Genomic DNA, 6,000 nt, shown 5'->3' on the forward strand with positions numbered 1-6,000 from the left:
TTGTGATCAGAAGAGTGTTCTGTGTATTTGTAAGTCTATTACGTCCGAGTTATTGAATTCGGACGTCGGCAAATTGTTAGTGCTCTTATAGTTGGTGCTTCCGTAACCAAGGCAGCCAAAGTGTTCGATGTTCCGAGAGGTACCGTATCGAAAATATCTACTGTTTACAGTGAAAGCGGAGAAACATCATCCCCCTAAGCCAGGCCGCTCAGGAAAGTGTGTGCTGAGCGAGCCTGACAAACGATGATTGAAGAAGATTGTGACGAAAACTAAACGGAAGTCAGGTGCAAAAGTCATTGCAGAACTGAATGTTGCACTCGTCAAGTCAGTCAGCATCAAAAACACACGAAGGGAGCTCCATAAGCGCGAGCTGGAATAGCAAAACAACACCACTGATGCAAATGCCCTTAACAGAAAAACGTGGCGCTGAAACCATAAAACCTGGACTATGGAGCAATGGTAGAATGTCATTTACTCGAATGAGTCTTATTTCACACCGTTTACAACTTCTGGCCTGTCTACGTCCCTAGAGTGAAACACGGCGTGGGTTCGGTGATGATTTGGGCAGTCATATCGTGGTATTCCATGGGACCCCCATTCATTCCGCAAGGACGCATCACTGCCAAAGATTATTGGACCATTTTGGCTGACAAGGTCCATCCAATGGCCCAACGTCTGTTCCCCGATTGGGCCGCGCGCGATTAGTAGAGCGGTCTGGGCACTGCAGTCATGGACTGTGCGGCTGGTCTCGGTGGAGGTTCGAGTCCTCCCTCGACTGATGACCTTAGCAGTTAACTCCCATAAGATTTCACACACATTTGAACATTTTTGTTCCCCAATGGTGTGTCGTCTTGGCTCAAGGCGAGATGACTCTGTTGACACAGCTCGCATCGTGAACCGACAATGAACTGCCGCATCTCCCTTGATCACCACAACATTACTGTCACCTACTTTGGAGAGGCGGGTGTGTAAACACTGTCCACTTCTGCAGTGTTACCTGAAACTGACACTGTTTTGCATACCTGTCTTTATCCATTTCAAGATGATTGGAAGTTGTTTTGAGTGCCAATGGTTTTCCTACACCGTTTTTGTTCCGGCGTAACCACAAGCGCCGGCAAGAAGATGAATAATGGAAGAGCAGAGAAGGTTGTGAGACGACGCCAGCCAATGGCACGCTGACTAGGACGTCACCACGACAGGAGCTGCCTCTATAAAAAGAGACTATAAGCGCTGCTCCTGTCAGACTCGACCGAACATTAAAAGACGTCCGTTAGCAGAGGCACTAACGGAGAGACCTAGAAGAGCAGTGGTACACATATCAAAAAAAAGTTTTGCATCACCTCGGTTCCGGAACCTGTACAGAAAATTGGAATACGGATCAATGTAAACATCATTTCCGCCCTTTTTATTGTTCACGAAAACCACACATTGCATGTTGTACCACTGCACAGCGAAACCTTCAGAGATGGTGGTCCAGATTGCTGTACACTCAGGTACCTCTAACACCCCTTACCACGTCCTCTAGCACTGATGCATGCCTGTATTCGTCGTGGCATACTATCCACAAGTTCATTATGGCACTGTTGGTCCAGATTCTCCCACTCCCCAACGGCAGTTCGGCGTAGATCCCTCAGAGCGGTTGGTGGGTCACGTCGTCCATAAACTGCCGTTATCAAACTATCCCAGGCATGTTCGATAGGCTTTAGCTCTGGATAACATGCTGGACACTCTAGTCGAGCGATGTCGTTATCCTGAAGGAAGTCATTCACAAGATAGGCACTATGAGAGAGCGAATTATCGCCCTTGACGACGAATGCCTCGCCAATATGCTGCCGACCTGGTTGCACTATCTGTCGGAGGATGGCATTCACATATTGTACAGCCGGTACGGCCCTATTCACGAGCACCAGCGGCGTACGTCGGCCCCACATCATGCCACCCCAAAACAACAGGGAACCTCCACCTTGCTCCACTAGCTGAACAGTGTGTCTAAGACGTTCACCCTGACCGGGTTGCCTCCAAACACGTCTCCGACGATTGTCTGGTTAAAGGCATATGCGACATTCATCGGTGAAGAGTACGTGAGGCTAATCCTGAGCGGTCCATTTGGCATGTTGTTGGGCCCATCTGTAACGCACTGCATGGTGCCATGGTTGCAAAGATGAACCTCGCTATGGACCTCGGGAGTGAAGTCGCGCATCATGCAGCCTACTGCACACAGTTTGAGTCGTAACACGACGTCCTGTGGGTGCAGGAAAAGCATTATTCAACATGGTGGCGTTGCTGTCAGGGTTACTCTGAGCCACCGCGAGGGACCAGCCGAGCGGTCTGAGGCGCTGCAGTCATGAACTGTGCGGCTGGACCCGGCGGAGGTTCGAGTTCTCCCTCGGGTATGGATGTGTGTGTTTGTCCTTAGGATAATTTAGGTTACGTAGTGTGTAGGCTTAGGGACTGATGACCTTAGCAGTTAAGTCCCATGGGATTTCACACACATTTGAACTTTTTTTTGTTACTCTGAGCCATAATCCGTAGGTAGCGGTCATCCACTGCAGTAGTAGCCCTTGGGCGGCCTGAGCGAGGCATTTCATCGACAGCTCTTGTCTCTCTGTATCTCCTCCATGTCCGACAACATCGCTTTGGTTCACTCCGAAACGTCTGGACACTTCTCTTATTAAGAGCCCTTCCTGGTACAAAGTAACGATGCGGAAGCGATCGAACATCGGGATTGACCGTCTGGGCAAGGTTGAACTACAAACAACATGAGCCGTGCACTTCCTCGTGGAATGACTGGAACTGATCGGCTGTCGGACCCCCTCCGTCTAATAGGGCCTGCTCGTGCTGGGTTGTTGGCGTCTTTGGGCGGGTTTAGTGACATCTCTGAACAGTCAAAAGGACTGTGTCTGTGATACAATATTCACAGTCAACGTCTATCTTCAGGAGTTCTGGGAACCGGGGTGATGGGAAACTTTTTTTGATGTGTGTATTAACGATAGTAGTGGCTTATGAGCAAAGGTGAATAACTTGCAAGGACATTGTATTAGCGAAGAACTTTGATTAGCTGTTTGTTGCCCATCACTTGCGGCACCATCGTAAATCAAAGTTAAATATAGTCAGTTTACGTTATTGTAATAAAAACCATTAATGTGATTTACTTGAATTGTTGTATAGTTATCCGAGAAGCCAGCAACTTTTAGGCACCATGTAAGAGACGAATGGGAAGGCCCCCACACTTATAATCATAGTAATGTGTTGTGTTTGTGGTGTTTCCATATTTTGTCCCATCCCTTGTATGTGATGGCCTCGTATGATAAAGCATCATAAATTACAGAACGGAAACATAATGCACGTTCGTATTACACTGTTCTGCAACTTACCGTGATCCCACGTCCAGCTGACATCTGAGAGAGTGAAGTAACTGCTGCCTATTATTGCTCGCTACTTGGTCAGCGATGGACGACGGTATGAAGATAGTACGGCCTCTTCAGCCTCTCTCTGCTGGTGCAGTTGGGACGCAGAGCTAATGCTGGTCGGGCTTTCTTCGCGTACGCAGCTAATCTGCATAGCGCGTGCCACGCCAGACCAGAAGGGACCAGAGAACAGTCCAGGCCACGAGATAAACGCCAGCGACACGCTGTGTGTGTGTGTGTGTGTGTGTGTGAGAGAGAGAGAGAGAGAGAGAGAGAGAGAGAGAGAGAGAGAGCGTGTGCACGCGCACCAGCCTGCCGATTTACACAGCACTAAATTCTCTGTTTGTGTTTGCCGTGCTCGCATTGTTAATGCGAGTAAACATGCCTGAAGGAATTTTATTATTTCTGCAGGAAAATACTTCAAATACAGCGCATCCCGTGTACAGCGACAACGTTGACTCTGCCCCCTCGCTGAAATGCGCTACGGGCGCTCTGCACCGCTGAGCGGAACAGATCCACCAACTCGTTATGCATCAGTTAATTTATTGTGCGGAGGGATGCCGTGTAAGGAAACATCGTGAAAATTTCCGTTTTCAGTCGATACAATTCAGCATTTTAATCGTGTATTCAGCAGTTATTCGTTAAAGTTAGAATAAAATGGGGCAAGACGGCGCCGTTAAAAGGTTTAACTGACGAGATACCAAAAGGAACCTAATCACTTCCAATAAGGTTTTAACTAGTTTTGGCTAGTGTACAACAGAGTAAGAAAGGCGTATCTAAAAATTAAACTGTACTACACACTTAGTAAAAACGACTGCGATTAGCGATCGCGCTCTGACGGTTCCGTACAAACCAAACTACGTATGTATTTCGTTCAGATGAGTGAGCATACGCTTAGAAAAAATATGAATGACTGTGCTAGTAAACTTCTACGTCATTTGATACAAAGACAGCTGAGTAAAACTGAACGTACTCAGACAGTTCCCTCTTTACTTATTCTGATGTTCACTAAACTGGCACACAATATTTTTTAGCGCAACGTAATCTCACTTTAAAAAATCCCTACAAAAGAATGGCCCTGACTCACAATAACCTATACCTTTCATGAATCACTTACCTCACAAAAATCTTCGTTACTCGAACTACTGCAATACAGCGAGCGCCAATACTGCCAGCTAAATAAAAGATTCTAACTACTGAAGGCGCTAACTACTGATAGGCATAGTTAGCAAATGAAAGATTTTCGTAGAGAACAAACAATGTATTTATCTTAATAGTGTTCAAAAGTCATCATATATATATATATATATATATATATATATATATATATATATATATATATATATATGTGTGTGTGTGTGTGTGTGTGTGAGAGAGAGAGAGAGAGAGAGAGAGAGAGAGAGAGAGAGAGAGAGAGAGAGAGAGAGATCCATCTTTACAAATTTCCTTTTTCTGGCGGACACAACCTCCTCTCAAAACTCTGGCATGTCTCTCTCCACATCCACCACTGCTGGCGGCTCACTTCCAACTGCACAACGCTACGCGCTGTTCACACCCAAATGCCCAACACTACACAAGCGAATATTCCAACAATGCCAACCAGCCACAGACTGCACACAGGACAGTCAGTGATTTTCCTACGGAACACTACGTCGCGTTACCAACATAAAAACCTAAACAGCCTACTTACAAAGAGTATCAAAATATGTGACAAAAATGGGATTACTTTTTGACCCACATGCTTAAATTTTTTACACCGCCAAAGGACCGTAGATCTTAGTATTTGAGATAAATTTCAACGTGATATCTCTACCCATTCGTGACAGAGGGTTCTTAAAGGACGACCATTTGTTTTATTGCAATTAGTGCAGTGACTTAGAAGCTTAAATATTTTACATTTCCAAGGGACCGTACACCTTAATGAGTCACATTATTTCAACTTGATACCTCTACCCATTCCTGAAGGAAAAGGGATCGGACGGACAGACAGACAGACAACAAAATTACCATATAAGGGTTAGTTTTTGTCGAAACGAGGTCATCATCATCATCATCAGTTTTCTGTTGCATTAAGTGTCCTTTACCTCTCCATTTTCTGCGATCCATTGCTTCCTTCTTAAGGCTGCTGTATGTTGTACCGTCCATCACGTCATCCAGTATCTGAAATCTCTTCCTTCCTCGCTTCCTTTTTCCATCTACATAGCATTGAAAAACTGTTTTTATAAGTCCGTCATTCTTTCTTTAGATATGCCCAATCCAAGGTCTTTTTCTTCTTTTTTTTTACATCTAGTAACTGTCTTTTCTCTCCCTCTCTTCTCAGTACCTCTTCATTTTTTACCCTGTCCACCCAGCTTACTCTTTCCATCCTCCGCCTTGTCCATATCTCAAAAGCCTCCAGCCTTTCTCTGTCTTTCTTCCTTATAGTCCATGTAGTCCATGTTTCAGCGCCATATAGAAGAACACTCCATACAAGACATTTTAGGAGTCTCGTCCTGAGTTCTCCTTCCACACCGCTTCGGAAAATTCTCCTTTTCTTATAAAATGCCTCTTTTGCCATTGCTGTCCTTGTTTTAATTTCTGTGGTGCGCTTCCA

General features: G+C 45.5%; 1 protein-coding gene across 1 annotated transcript in view; it reads right to left on the reverse strand.

The window, feature by feature from the left end:
• Window positions 1-3,649, reverse strand: part of LOC126278418 (uncharacterized) — a 97,788-nt gene extending 94,139 nt beyond the window's left edge. The window contains exon 1 of the mRNA XM_049978528.1: window positions 3,375-3,649. The gene's annotated coding sequence lies outside the window, so the exon portion shown is untranslated. The remainder of the gene's footprint in view (window positions 1-3,374) is intronic.
• Window positions 3,650-6,000: the final 2,351 nt, after the last annotated feature.

Source organism: Schistocerca gregaria, chromosome 6, assembly GCF_023897955.1.
Source record: "Schistocerca gregaria isolate iqSchGreg1 chromosome 6, iqSchGreg1.2, whole genome shotgun sequence".
Taxonomy (NCBI): domain Eukaryota; kingdom Metazoa; phylum Arthropoda; class Insecta; order Orthoptera; family Acrididae; genus Schistocerca; species Schistocerca gregaria.